Below are 14,465 nucleotides of genomic sequence, written 5' to 3' on the forward strand. Positions count from 1 at the left end.
CTCACATCAGGCTCCCTGCATGGAGCCTGCTTCTTCCTCTGCCTGTGTCTCTGTCTCTCATGAATAAATAAATCAAATCCTTAAAAAAAAAAAAAGTTTGCTGATAAAAAATAAAGCTTGCTGATATAAAGGATGTGTAGCACACAATTTGTGACAGATAATATTAATGCTCTATTTATTATAAATTCCACACAGTTGGTTTTCACTGAGTGCTATCATGAATTTTTGCAAAACCCCTGTATCTGGAGCCAGCTTATGGTTTAGCAATAGGAATTGTATCCCAAGAGGTGCTTGGGTGGCTCAGTCAGTTAAGCATCAGCCTTTGGATGAGATCATGGTCCTGGGGTCCTGGGATCGAGCCAGACATCGGGCTCCCTGCTCAGCGGGGAGTCTGCTTCTCCCTCTGCCCCTCTCCCCACTTGTTCGCCATCTATCTCTCAAATAAATAAATAAAATCTTTTTTAGAAAAAGAAATTGTATCCCAATCCATTAACTCTCTTCCCAGTAAGTCGGTCATTGCACCCACCTATGAGCTGTCCCAGAACTCTATTGCGCTGCACGGATTAGACTCCTCGAGATGACAGCTCTCCCAGGTTCTGTCTGACGTTTAGTCTGCGCTATTAACTGTCCCTTCTTCACTTTCTTAGGTCTGGTCATTCAGCGAAGCCATCAGTGGAGCCCTGAGCAATTCGCACAGTGTGAACGCTCCCTCAGGGCCCAGCCGCGGGTCGGGGGTCACGCCCGGAAGCCCCCCGCTCTGGGATATTGCCAACCTGTGGCCACAGCGGGAGCCGAACGACCTGGAGCCCTGAGGTAGCAGGAGGTGAGCGTAGAGCGTGGTAAAGGGGCTGATGCGTTGTGAGTTCTCATTACCTTCGTTTTCAAGACTAGCTGTCGAAGAACTGGTTTTATTTGAATGGTAGCCGGATCCAACAGCCAGCCCATTAAATTTTTGAAGATGTAGCGATTGGTTTTCAAGAGCTGATGCCAGCCTGCTCCGACACACCCCTGATGGTGGGGCGTCGTAGGGTTTAAGTCCCAAACAGCTGCCCTGAGCCACAGGCCCCCTTGGGTGAGTGGGTGTCACCTGCTGAGAGGAGGAGGAGGCCGAGAGGGAGGATGAAGGAAGGGGGTTTATCTGGTTGTCGGTGTCATTCACGTGGGCTCCTTATGCCCCTCGGGCCACCAGCCTAACCGAGATCCTAGAACGCAACTTTGGGTTATTGCCCCACCTGCCAGCTGGTCTTCCCGCCTTCACATTCTCCCCTCACCGTCTCCTCCACCACACTCAGCTTCCAGAATCATCTTCCTGAATGTGTCTTTGCCTGCATTCCTCCCCCCATCCAGCCACCCCACTGGAGTCTAAATTCGAACCTAACAAAACTGGTGGTTCAGGGCAGCCCAGGTGGCTCAGCAGGTGTGATCGACACCTTCGACTCAGGGTGTGATCCTGGAGATCCGGAATCGAGTCCCATGTCGGGCTCCCTGCAAGGAGCCTGCTTCTCCCTCTGCCTGGGTCTCTGCCTCTCTCTCTCTCTCTCTTTCTCTCTCTGTGCCTCTCATGAATAAATAAATAAAGTCTTTAAAAAACAAACTGGTGGTTCAAAATTCTTCAGAAGCGTGCGCTTGCCTTTCCACTGTGGCCCTGGATGCCTGCGCTTAGGCCTGTACCTCGGCCTCTGAGGCTCTGTGGGCGCCGCCGCCCTGTGGAGCGTGTCTTACTCCACACAACTGTATTTTCACCCTGTTCTCTCTTCCTGAAGAGCATCAAATCCTCTAAAGGACTCTGGAGGCTATTGTCGACGTGAACCTTCCCCTGCGCACACCAAGGGCCTTGCCAGCCCCCTGCCCCCATTCAGGTGAATACGCGTCGTCGTGGCTTCCTGACCGCACAGACCAGGGACTTCCCGGGTGCAGAATTGGTAGACACTAGGCAAATACTTCCTGTTGATGTCAAGAGGCCGATGGATTTCAGGATGGAGGAGTCCCTGACAAAATTGTTTGGTTTGACCCAACGAGTTCCTGATAATCTTCATAGGACTCTTGACCGCTTGATCTTCTGCTTGCTGGAAATAGTGTTGGAAATGGGAGGCTTACTTGCACCTGGCCTTTCTTATTAGTCCACTTGGGCTGCCGGAAGACGGTGCCACAACCTGGGTGACTTAAACAAGAGACATTTATTTTGTCCCCGTTCTGGAGGCTGGAGGGCCACCGTCAGAGCGCCAGCAGGGTTGGCAGGCTTCTTCCTAGCTCGTAGATGGCTGCAGAGGGAGAGAACTCTCTGGTGTCTCCTCCTCTTCTTCCAAGGACACCACTCTCATCAGATCGGGTCCCCTCCCTTATGACTTGAGTTAACCCTAATGATTTCTTTAAAGTCCTGTCTCCAAATACAGTCACATTGGGGGGTTAATGTGGGAATTTTAGGGGGAACACAGTTCAGTCCATAACACCTTTTTAAAAAAAAACAACACATTATTTATTCGAGACAGAAAGCGTGAGAGTGAAGGAGCAGGAGGAGGGGTAGAGGGAGAAGGAGAGAATCCTCAGGCCGAGGCCTCACGGAGCACAGAGCCCTGCTTGGCCATGTCTCAGGACCCCGAGATCATGACCTGAGCCAAAACCAAGAGTCCGTGCTCAGCTGGCTCAGCCAGCCAGGCACCCCCAGTCCATAACACCTTTTAAATTGAATTTGTATTTTTTAAAATAACATTTTGTTTCTCATTGATTATAAATGATACTGCATCCAAAAAAAAAATGATACTGCATCTACCCCCTCATGATTATGTGCTTACTATTTAAAAAAAATATCTATTTATCTATCTATCTAGATATCTTTAAAGTAGGCTCCATGCTGGGCCGACATGGGGCTTGAACTCATGACCTGAGCTCAAGAGTCAGGTGCTCAACCGACTGAGGCACCCAGGCGCCCCCAAATGACCTTATCATTCATATCAAGAGCTGAAAAGTCCTCAATGTAGAGGTAAATGCACCATGACGGTGGCAGCACAGTGGTTTAGAGCACAGACTCGAGCCAGATGGTTAGGGTTTCCACCTGACTCTGCCATTTAGTAGCTGTAGGTCTCGGGTCATGTTACTTAACGTCTCTTTGCCTCAGTTTCCTTATGTGCAACGTGGGGATGCTGGGAGTGGTTCTACCTTATAGGAAGGCGATGGTTGTGACAGTGGAGGTTAAATGAGTTCATGTGTGGCAAGCACCCGCGTACTGATGCGATGCTTACCCTGGAAATGGCATTTTACGTGCGGGTAGCAGCGTCCTGTGTCTCCATAGCACCCCCGTGAGGCAGGTAAGGGCCGGGAACAGCGGCTGATGCTTCGGTCAGTTGGGAGGGACCGCGTTGCTCTCCAAGAAGGAGTTGGCTGCGAATCCCAGAAGCACCTGACGGGCAAGGAAGGGTCACAGGCCCCACCTGTGTCACTTGTCATGTTCAGTCCCCCTGAAGTCAGCGCATGCTTCTTGAGAACCCGGTATGCGGACTATGGTCATCGTTAAGACAAAAGCATGCAGAGCTCTCGCTGCGAGCTCGAGGGAGGGCTCGACGGCCCAGCCTGGAGAGGACGGCGGCAACTCGTTGGGGGGGGGGGGGGCTTCCTGGAAGTGGTGATGTCTGAGCTGAATTCTGAAGGAGTAGAGGCGGGAGAGAAAGTGCTTGTTACCACTGATATCCTGATAGTGTCTTAAAAAGCTTCAATAGTGCAATAGTGTTTCTTCGGCAGTGGAAACTCTGGTATTGGAGTTAGCAGTTGTTGAGAACAAAGGATTCCAACGAACATGGTGGGCATCATGACTTCGTAGGCTGTCTTAGGGAGTAGGTCAGACACGTGGTCCTTGCCTTCGTGGGTCAACGAGAACTCGAGGAAAACGGGACACCAATCAGAAAAGTGGGAGGACTGTTAGGGGAAGCGTAGGGCGCTCTGGTTGCACACAGCAGGGGTAGGTCGTGGAAGCCTTCCTGGAGGAAGCAATGGTGAGTGATGAGTTTCTCAGGAAGAGGAAACAACACAAGCAAAGGCCTAGAGATAAGATGAGACATTTTATTAAAAACAAAAATGTTGATAGTGGCCTAAGGTGGCTGAGAGATGAGGCTGGTGAGAGAGGTAGGCTGGGGCAGTGGAGAGGGTTGTAGGAAACCATCTGAAAAGAGATTGGATTTTAACCCCAGGGCACAATTGGAAGCCTTTGAAAAGTTTTTAGTCGGGCGGGGGGGGGGGGGGGGGGGGGGGGAATGGGGGGGCATGATCAGATTTACATATTCACATAATCACTGTGGTTGCAGGCAGGAGAATTGGTTGGGTAGTTGGCTGTACAGGCATGGGAAATATCTAAAAACCCCAAACCTACCAACCTATTTTCCTTGACTTGAGACAATCTAAAACCATAGTAAAAAAAATTTCAAAACAGGATGCTCAAAGAAAAACAATACCTGCAATTTTATCGCTTTAACTAACGTTCTTCTCTCTTCCTTCTTTTTTTGCATTCTTTTCCTCCTTGCATATTCATTTCCCACAGAGTCCCAGTGGTGGTGTGAGGCTTCCTTGGCATTCATTAATCATGGCTTAAATAAATCCCAGCTGTTACTCACCCTGGAGCATGCTAAGGAGTTGCCAAAATGGGAAGCATCTCAACTGTAAATCAATTTTCAGTGGTGGTTCTCATTTGTGACTTTGAATTGGGGGCTTTATGTTTGATACCATTGTTTGCCTTCTGTGTTCGCAGTAGCTTGGTGAGTCTCCTCAAGCTGGGTGGCCCTGGCCCCTCACTTTACCTTAGACCCAATCGCTCTAAAGCACGACCAGCTGTAATAGTTTAAGTGATGGTTCAGCTAGCATTTGCTCCCGCCTCTCCGACTCTGGGCAGAGTGCACCTCCCTATCTCACTGATCCTGGACTTGGCCACGTGACTGGCTTTGGCTGAAGGATCATAGTAGATGTGGCACCAGCTGGGGCCTTACGTGTGCCTACATGCCCGACCTGGATCCCGGGCTGCAGAGAGCCACTCTGAGAAGTACACACCCTGGATGACCGCACAGCTGGGGAGGATGAGACACATGTGGAACAGCTCTGTGCCCAACAACAGCCCAGTGCAGGTGACCTGTGGCTATAGAAGACTCACTTAACGGAGCCTAGCCTAGACTCCTCAAACTCAGCTGTCCGAGGGCACTGAGTCTGTTTTATAGCGTTATGGTGACAAGAGCTGACTAAATTAACTGTGCCTGATGGTCCTCAACCAAGGCTCCTCTGAGAAAATGTTGTATATGTCAGAGTCTGCATAACTTTTTTTGTTCATTTTTTTTAGAGAAGGAGCAGGGACGGGCAGAGGAAGCAGAGGAAGAGAGAGAGAGAATCTTAAGCAGGTTCCACATCCAGTGTGGAGCCTGATGTAGGGCTGGATCTCACCACGACTCTGAGATCATGACCTGAGCCAAAATCAGGAGTCAGACACTTAACCAACTGAACCACCCAGGTGCCCCAATAAGGCTATATTTTAAATTAGTTTAGCCACTTTTTACGATATAGCACTATGAATTTATACAACACATATCATATCAAACCTTCATTAGGGCCAAGCACCATGGATGTAAGAGTGATAAAAAGCATAGCTCCTGAGCTCTTAAACTTTAAACCCTAATGTGGAGAATGGACTTAAATGACCATATAGGGGATCCCTGGGCAGCTCAGCAGTTTGGCACCTGCCTTCAGCCCAGGACGTGATCCTGGAGTCCCAGGATCGAGTCCCACACTGGGCTCCCTGCATGGAGCCTGCTTCTCCCTCTGCCTGTGTCCCAGCCTCTCTCTCTCTCTCTCTCTCTCATGAATAAATGAATAAAATCTTTTTAAAAAGTGACCATATAAATAAATTGCATAATTACAAATTTGAGGTAAAATCCTTTGAACTCAGTTCTGCAGGTTCATAAACAAGAAAACCTGAGCTACACTGCAGGTCTGAAGGTCTACTTGAGAATCATGGACATGAGATCTAAAGGATGAGTGATAACAATAATACTCCTGGTAATACCAATAATAAATATTTCTCTTTTTTAATATTTCTCTTTTTAAATAATATTTTTATTTATTTATTTGAAAGAGAGAGAGAGAGAGCATGCACAAACAGGGGGAACAGCAGAGGGAAAAGAAGAGGCAGGCTCCCCACTGAGCAGGGAGCCTGATGATGGGCTCCATCCAGGGACTTTAGGATCATGACCTGAGCCGAGGGCAGGTTCTTAACCATTGAGCCACCCAGGTGCCCCAATAATAAATATTTCAAAAGAGCCCATTTGTGACTGGAGCCTGCTGTGAAGGCTTTAGAAATATGGACTTACTGAGTCCTCATGGTTCCTCTTGTTGGTTATTAGCCCAGCAAAAAATAGGAGTGGTAGCTGTGGCCAGGTCCTCAGACTGAAGAAACATCATGAGGAAGGGCCTTGGAACAGGTGCGAGCGTGGCACATCTGGGTGTCTGAAAGGCACACGTGGGCAGAGAGCCCCTGGGATGAGATAAGATGGTGGGGTGAAGAGTCAGCTGTGGAATCCTCTATGGGCCTTGCTAAGGACTTTGATCTTACTGCTGAGAAGAGCGAGAAAGTCACTGAAGGGTTTTAGGTAGGACGTGGAATGGGTGATATAATCAGGTTAGACTCGAGTACAGAGAATTCCAGCTGTTGAATGAAGAATGGACTGAAAGGGCCTAAGGGTGGGAGGTGGGAGGGCAGTGAAGGGAAATCAGTAAGAGGGGGATCTTGCAATAAACCAGGTGTGAAATGATGCTAACAGGCTAGAGTGATGAGCATGGACATGAAGAGAAGGGGGTATATTTGAATGATAATAGGGGATAAAATCTGCAGGGTAATGATTTTTTTTTAAGATTTTATTTATTTATTAATGAGAGACATAGAGAGAGAGAGAGAGAGAGAGAGGCACAGACACAGGCAGAGGGAGAGGCAGGCTCCATGCAGGGAGCCCGATGAGGGACTCGATCCTGGGTCTCCAGGATCACACCCTGGGCCGAAGGCGGCGCTAAACCACTGAGCCACCCGGGCTGCCCAGGGTAATGATTTAATAGAGACCCTTTGTATTATTTATTAGCTTCTCTGTTGAATATCAACATTTCACATCTATCTGTGCAATCCCCGTGTTGGCTTCCCCGTGAAGCCCCAGAGCTCAGAGGAAGGCATGGCCTTCTGGTTCAGCAACTCCTCTTCTGAGGACTGAGAAAAGACTGTTCACCTATGAGTGAAGCCTGGCACCAGAGGCCTTGAAGGAAGTCAGTGACCGGGTGGACCGCATTTTGGGTTTGCACCAGTGGTCACCACTTGGAAATAGGAACTTGACAAGTGTTAAGTGTATGACACTTCACAGTTCAGGTACTGAAAGCTTTAACCATCTTTGAAATATTATCATTTAAAATTTCCATGAAGGGATCGAGGACTTAGCATGGAGAATACTGAATAAGCTTGAAGGATGTCTTCGGTGCTGGGCCCTCCCACGGTGATTGAGGATGGATTTCCTGTTGCTTTTCCAAGGTTTAGGAGGGTATTAGGCCCTTCTCTGGGAACTAAACTTCTGTTCACTTAATGTTCCCTAGTCTTAGAAGCTGTTCTAACCTAGGTGCGTATTCGACACCCAGAATGAATACAAATTTAAGGGAGTTTAAATGTATTCTGTTCACCTCCTCCACGTAAAGAACATCTGTTTCTGGTTTTAAATGCCTGTGGGGAAATATTAGAATATTTCAGGTGATAAGCAGGTAGGAATACTTTGCTTCTGGTAGGCTTTTCCTGAGCATTTTAAAAACTGAAATTTCAAATAGAGTGATTTAATTGTAATTCAGAGACACCAATACCACAATACCACTTAACATAAAACCTTTGAAAAAAGCCTTTTAAGATAAAAAATGGTAACATTTCTAACATATAAGGCATTTTGTGTCAAAAATGTAGTTTTACTCTTAAGGTAGGTTATTATTAAAAAATGAGGCACAACCTTCCAGTTATAAAGTAGATAAGCCATGGGATGTACAGTGTGTACAATACAGGGACTATGGTTAATAACACCGTATTGCCAGGAAAGACATTTATTACATAAACATATGGGCCTCGTATATTCATGTACGTATTAGTTTCCTGTGACTACTGTAACTAAATACCACAAACTTGGTGTTTTAAAAACAATACGTATTTATTCTGTTACAGTTCTGGAGGTCACTGTCTAAAATCAGTTTCACTGGACCAAGATCAAGGTGCCAGCAGAGTTCAGCTTTCTCCAAGGCTCTAAGGCACCATCCACTTCCTTGCCTTTTCCAGCTTTCTTGAGCTACATTCCTTGGCTCGTGTCCCCCTCCTGGCATCTTCAAAACCAGCAGGACAGCATCCACGGTCTCTGACTTTGCTTCCTTCTTCAGTCACATGGCTTTCTTCTTGTCTGTGTCAAATTTCCCTTTATCTCCCTCTTAGGAGAACTCTTGTTATTCCATTTTGAGACCACATGGACAATCCAGGGCTATCTCCCCATCTGACATCCTTAGTTGAGGTGCCTCTGCAACGTCCGTTTTACAGATTTACACTCATATTCCCAAGTTCCAGGGACCGGGCCCCAGATGTGTATTCTGGGTGACGATCCGGGGTCCCGTGGTGTAAGAGCAGTGTTAAGTCCATCAAGTGTACTGAGGCAGACCCATTCACTACCCACATTTTTTTTTGGTGGTAAACTATGCATTACATAAGATTTACCGTTTTAACTCCTTTTAGGTGTTGTAAGTTCAGTGGCCTTAAGTACGTTCACATTGTTATGCAACGTCACCACCATCCATCTTGAGAACTGTCTCATGGTCCCCAACTGAAGCTCTGTCCCCATGAAACATTAACTTCTGTTCTCTCTTCCCTCCAGGCCCTGACAACCACCATTCTAATTTGTCTCTTTAGTTTGACCATTCTAGAGACTTGACACTCATACAATTGTATGATTTTTGTATGACAAAAATTTTTGTATGACAAAAATCATACAATTTTTCAAATGCTTTCACAGATACACTTTTATTTTTTTTTAAAGACTTTTTATTTATTCATGAGAGACAGAGAGACACAAAGAGAGGCAGAGACACAGGCCAAGGGAGAAGCGGGCTCCATGCAGGGAGCCCGACGTGGGACTCGATCCCAGGTCTCCAGGATCATGCCCTGGGCTGAAGGCGGTGCTAAACCACTGAGCCACCCTGTAGCCCTACAGATACATTTTTAAAAGATTTTTTATTTTTTTTTATTTTTTTATTTTTTTGTTGATATCTTTTTTTTTTTTTTTTTTTTTTTTTATGATAGTCACACACAGAGAGAGAGAGAGGCAGAGACACAGGCAGAGGGAGAAGCAGGCTCCATGCACCGGGAGCCCGACGTGGGATTCGATCCTGGGTCTCCAGGATCGCGCCCTGGGCCAAAGGCAGGCGCCAAACCGCTGCGCCACCCAGGGATCCCTGATTTTTTAAAAAAAACATGTTGATCTTAGTGCAAATATTCTCAGATTGTTTATTTTGTGGTATATCCCATGGGTCAGGGTAATGTTTGATGTGAAAGTTAGATGCAATTAAAAACAGGTACTAATCTTCTTGTGATACTTTCTAGAAACTTCTGAAGACCTTGATTCTGTGTTCCCAATAAAGAAAAGGAATATTACAATTTCCTTTAAAAAACGAATTGATGTGAATGGCAAACATGATTTGTGAAAGCATTTCCGGGTTCCTCAGACTCCATTTTTTATTTCTCTGTTAAAAGAATTGGATGGGAATGGGATTGGCCCCAACAGTGCAGGCTGGGTACAAGTAGACCCCCCAGTGGGCCCGGTATTCCTCATACTCAGTAGAAGAATGGGATAATGGTATAAGCATACATGTTCACAGAAACTCTGACATCTCTTTGTCTGGTGAGAGGAGGTAGGGAAAACTATTTGCCTAAACAATTAAAAAAAGTAAAATAGGCTGGGGGCACCTGGCTGGCTCAGTTGGCAGAGCAAGTGACTCTTGATCTCAAGGTAATGAGTTTGAGCCCCATGTGGGTGTAGAGATTACTTAAAAATAAAATATGTTATTAAAAAAAGTAAAATAGACTGAACATGCTCCTCCCCCTCCTTGCAAGACCCATCCCTTGCCCTCCAAACTCCTTTTTTAAAAAATTATTAGTGGTAAATTATTTCAGATAGGACATCAAATTATAGGTTATTTTAAAAGTAAACATTGGATATTTATGTATTAATTGACCAGTTGCTTAGTCACTCATTAATTCGTTCATCCCATGGGTATTGAGAACCAACTTTGTGCTAGTTCTGGGCAGTCAGCAGTCAACCAGACAGGCAGAGATAAATAAGTAATAGGCAATAATTGAATGTGTTATTCAGGTTGTGGTAAGAGCTCTGAAGGAAACAGCATGATATAACAGAGAGTAAATGTGCAGGTGAGGGTGGGACGGGCTCCATTTTAGGCACAGCCATCCTGAAACACCCATGGAACCAGTCATATTTCCAGGAGAACTGCAACCCCAGTGGTCATGGGGTCAGAGGGAGTTGCGTTCAGATCCAGCCGTTCATCTGTCCATCTCTCTGTACTTTTCCACCGTCCATTTATTTATATACTTTCCCTGTCAAAAATCATTTCGGATGACTTGTACATATACATCACAGTATAAAAGGAATACATGAAAGAAGAGAGGGCAACTAGAAAAATAAAATCAAGCTGGGAGGTTAGCATGCAAAATGCATGTATCGTAGTCCATCCACACCCTTGCGAGAAGTAGTCTGCAAATGCGGCTCAGAGCCTCCTGGCAGAGAACAACGATCACTTCAGTGATCCATGGTGTGCACGACAAAAAGCAAACTATTTCCTTTACTCCGTGACCTATCAGGTAAAGGGCTGGTATCCAAGATCTATAAAGAACTTATTAAACTCAACAGCAAAGAAACAAACAATCCAATCATGAAATGGGCAAAAGACATGAACAGAAATTTCACCAAAGAAGACATAGACATGGCCAACAAGCACATGAGAAAACGCATCACTAGGCATCAGGGAAATACACATCAAAACCACCATGAGATCCCACCTCACACCAGTGAGAATGGGGAAAATTAACAAGACAGGAAATAACAAATGTTGGAGAGGATGTGGAGAAAGGGGAACCCTCTGCACTGTTGGTGGGAATGTGACCTGGTGCAGACACTCTGGAGAACTGTGTGGAGGGTCCTCAGAGTGAAAAGTAGAGCTGCCGTACGACCCAGCAATTGCACTGCTGGGGATTTACCCCAAAGATACAGATGCAGTGAAACGCCGGGACACCTGCACCCCGATGTTTCTAGCAGCAATGTCCACAATAGCCACACTGTGGAAGGAGCCTCAGTGTCCATCAAAAGATGAGTGGATAAAGAAGCTGTGGTCTGTGTAGACAATGGGATATTCCTCAGCCATTAGAAATGACAAATACCCACCATTTGCTTCGAGGTGGATGGACCTGGAGGGTATTATGCTGAGTGAAGTCAGTCAATCGGAGAAGGACAAACATCACATGGTCTCACTCATACGGGGAATATAAGAAATAGTGAAAGGGATTATAGGGAAAATGAGGGGGAAATATCAGAGAGGGAGACAGGACATGAGAGACACCTAACTCTAGGAAACAAAGGGTAGTAGAAGGGGAGGTGGGCAGGGGGATGGGGTGACTGGGTGACGGGCACTGAGGGGGGCACTTGACGGATGACCACTGGGTGTTATGCTATATGTTGGCAAAGGAACTCCAATTAAAAAAAATATACAGAAGAAGAAGAAGAAGAAGAAGAAGAAGAAGAAGAAGAAGAAGAAGAAGAAGAAGAAGAAGAAGGAGAAGAAGAAGGAGAAACACTCCATCTTGAGAGCTGAGAAGAACTTCATGGAGTCTGTCGTGTTTTGTGCTCGTGTCATCTTGGCGAGGCCGGCGCCCTCTTCCCTGTGTGGCTCTAGGTGGAACTGGCTGAAAGTGGTGCGAGATTTTCAGGGTAAAAATGAACCAACCGCCCTTACCCTCTGTAGGTCAGCAGAGCCGGGTGCGGGGAGGGGCGGGCCTTGCTGCCAGCGGGCTCCGGCCCAGGCCGCCCTCCTCCCTTCCGCGGCAGCGCTTGTGTCTCCGACCAGCTGAGAGGACAAGAACGGGTCCAGAGAGGCCTCGCGGGATTCTCCACCAGCTGCGCTTCCCGCCTGGCTCCGGGTGCGCGAGGTGTCTGGCGTCCAGAAGCGCCTGGTGCGGCCTGTCCGGCCGGCCTTGGCGCTCGTGGCGTCTCTCACCGGGTTGTTTCCTGACCCGAGGCTCACGGGGACGGAGCCTGCTACGGGGGCATCGTGTGGCACGGTCTGAAGTCATCCCACAAACATCCCCCCAGTTGGCGCGATGGCTGGGAATCCCTCCCACAGAGTGAAGGACGCGAGCGAGCGTGGCGGGGCCGCCATGGAGGCCCGAGGTGAAGGGCCCACGGCGAGACGCCCCGGCCTGCCCTCGGGGCTCAGGACCTGCTGGCCTCATGAGCTCATAGGGCTCTCAAAAAGTGGCTGTTGTGACTAGAAAACTGAATTTTAAGTTTTAGTTGATTTTAACGGACTAAGATGAAAGTTAGAATTTAAAAAACTGGGAACTCGAGTCTGTTACTGGCAAACCTTCCAGTATGGTTCAGAACAACCTGAGTACATGGATCTACACCTCAGCTTCAAGTTTTATGAGACCTAAATACATATGCATAATTTCTGATGAAAGTTGATAGTTCGAGACAGATTTTGAGCCTAAAATACACAACAGTGGGCAGCCCGGGTGGCTCAGCGGTTTGGAGCCTGCCTTCGGCCCAGGGCGTGATCCTGGGGTCCCGAGATCGAGTCCCACCTCGGGCTCCCTGCATGGAGCCTCCTTCTCCCTCTGCCTGTGTCTCTGCCTCTCTCTCTGTGTCTCTCATGAATAAATAAATAAAATCTTTAAAAACATAAAATAAAATAAAAATAACAAAATACACAATAGACTTTCAAGACTTGGTATAAAAAATCATAAAATACTCCGTGAATTATTTTTAATATAAATCCCTGTTGAAATAATATTTTGGATTAAATAAAATACAATGTAACATCTTGTCTGTTTCTTTTTACCTTTTTTTTTTTAATGTGGCTATAAGAAAGTTTAATATTATGTATGTCACTGGTATATTTCTCTTGGACAGTGTGGCTCTGGAACTTAAGGCACCACCACAGCTGAAGGGACTTATTTGTACACCTGGCTGCTAGTGAAAGGGACGGAATTACTTATTGGAAATGTGGCTGGAACGGGCCTGACGCTTTGGAGGCCCACGAACTCTAATTCTCCTGGGCCATCAGTTTATTTTATTTTTTTAAAGATTTTTTTTATTCATGAGAGATGCAGATAGAGGCAGAGACATTGGTAGAGGGAGAAGCAGGCTCCCTGCAGGGAGCCTGACGTGGGACTCGATCCCAGGACTCCGGGTTCATGCCCTGGGCCAAAAGCAGACGCTCATCTGCTGAGCCCCCCGGGCATCCGTGGACCATCCACTTTATTTAGTTATTTATTTATAAAGATTTTATTTATTTATTCATGAGAGATACACACAGAGAGAGGCAGAGACACAGGCAGTGGGAGAAGCAGGCTCCATGCAGGGAGCCTGATGTGGGACTTGATCCCGGGTCTCCAGGATCACACCCTGGGTGGAAGGCAGCGTTCAACCGCTGAGCCACCCTGGCTGCCCAGGACCATCCAGTTTAAACCAGACATTGTCTTTACACTGTGAGGAATTTTTTTTTTTGCTAAATCTATGACACGAACGAGAGACCAAAATATAAGCTAGGAAATACAGCAAACAGCGGAGGCCAAGACAGATATCGACCCAGCTCACTGTTTTTTTAGGAGAAATCTTGTTGGAGAATTTAGATCTTCATATTCCTTGCCATTCCGGACAATCTGCATTCGGAGCAGTTGTTGCACTTGGACCTACGATTGATCAGGTCTCCAGGGAATCTCTCAAAATTCTGGGTGTAAAAAGCCTTTCTTTGTTGGAAAGAGAAAGAGGCTCAGGACGTTTTGATGAATGCTGATATGAAGCAAGCACAAATTATATGCAAGTAGAGTTCCTCCGGGCCTGTGGTATTGACTAGAGTTAGAGCAGCTTTGGTAATATCGCTACTTTAATTGGTACTTGCGAGGGTCAAACTAAGGGACTTATGAATAAGAACATAGCTGGTGCGAACTTCCAAAACTTCCTGCGTTCATCAACAAAGATGCTTTTTTTGGCCCATCCGGCGCGGAGCCCTACACGAGGTGGAAGCCGGAGGGAAGGGGTGAGGGGTGGCGGGTGGGTAGGGTCTGCTGTCTGTTTGAGTTCTTCGTTTGGTCGCTGGGTTATCAATCATTGATGGGAAAAGCTCAGTCCTTATGGTCCCAGCGGAAGCGCAAT

Source organism: Canis lupus, chromosome 7 (genome assembly GCF_003254725.2).
Source record: "Canis lupus dingo isolate Sandy chromosome 7, ASM325472v2, whole genome shotgun sequence".
NCBI lineage: Eukaryota > Metazoa > Chordata > Mammalia > Carnivora > Canidae > Canis > Canis lupus.